Consider the following 1,075-nt stretch of genomic DNA (forward strand, 5'->3'; position numbering starts at 1 on the left):
TTCACTGGATGGGCCTTTAGGAGCTCCCAATCAAACTCCATTAACCTCGCAAACCCTTCCCAGAATAAACATATAATTTTTTTTTTTTTTTTTTTTTGAGATGGAGTCTTGCTCTGTTGCCCAGGCTAGAGTACAGTGGCGTAATCTCAGCTTACTGCAACCTCCCCCTTCTGGGTTCAAGCAATTCTCCTGCCTCAGCCTCCTGAGTAGCTGGGATTATAGGTGCCTGCCACCACACCTGGCTAATTTTTCTGTATTTTTTTAGTAGAGACAGGGTTTCATCATGTTGTCCAGCTGGTCTCGAACTCCTGACCTCATAATCCACTAGTCTCTGTTTCCCAAGTGCTGGGTTTACAGCCATGAGCCACCGCGCCTGGCCAAACATATAATTTTAAAAACAGTTTTGAGGTTAAGTACCCAGTATCTTTCTTCTAGTCCTATTGCCTCTCTTATAGCCCTATTATATATTTTAGCTGCCCCAAGAGGACAAGTTTACATCGTAGAAATGCAATTCAGTTCAAATTGCACCAAAAGCATAACCTTTCAAAAAATGTTCTGTGGCTGATAGCCTTTGCATAAATTATATCAGTGAGAAAGTTATGTCAGTGGGAGAGGTCTGATCTCACCAACCGCCTCTCTTGCCTTTAGCCTTCAAGCTGCCTTTAATTATTCCTGGACTTTTGGGCCAAGCTAACTTTAGGAGGCATTTAGGTTATAGGTTAAGTGATAATTAACCTATAACCTAATCTTTCCCAGGTTTTACGCTAAATGAGAGACCACCAAGCTAAGTGAATAGAGGAGGCTGAATTCTGCTAAGGATTGCCAGCCATTATTCCTGAGGTCACAAAATATGCTACTTCTCCAGTTACTCCTGCGGATACCATCACTATTGTAGAACCTAAGATTAGCCTTTTTTTTTTTTTTTTTTTGAGACGGAGTTTCGCTCTTGTTACCCAGGCTGGAGTGCAATGGCGCAATCTCGGCTCATCGCAACCTCCGCCTCCTGGGTTCAAGCAATTCTCCTGCCTCAGCCTCCCAAGTAGCTGGGACTACAGGCGTGCGCCACCATGCCCAG

Source organism: Cebus imitator, unplaced genomic scaffold, assembly GCF_001604975.1.
Source record: "Cebus imitator isolate Cc_AM_T3 unplaced genomic scaffold, Cebus_imitator-1.0 Scaffold115, whole genome shotgun sequence".
Taxonomy (NCBI): domain Eukaryota; kingdom Metazoa; phylum Chordata; class Mammalia; order Primates; family Cebidae; genus Cebus; species Cebus imitator.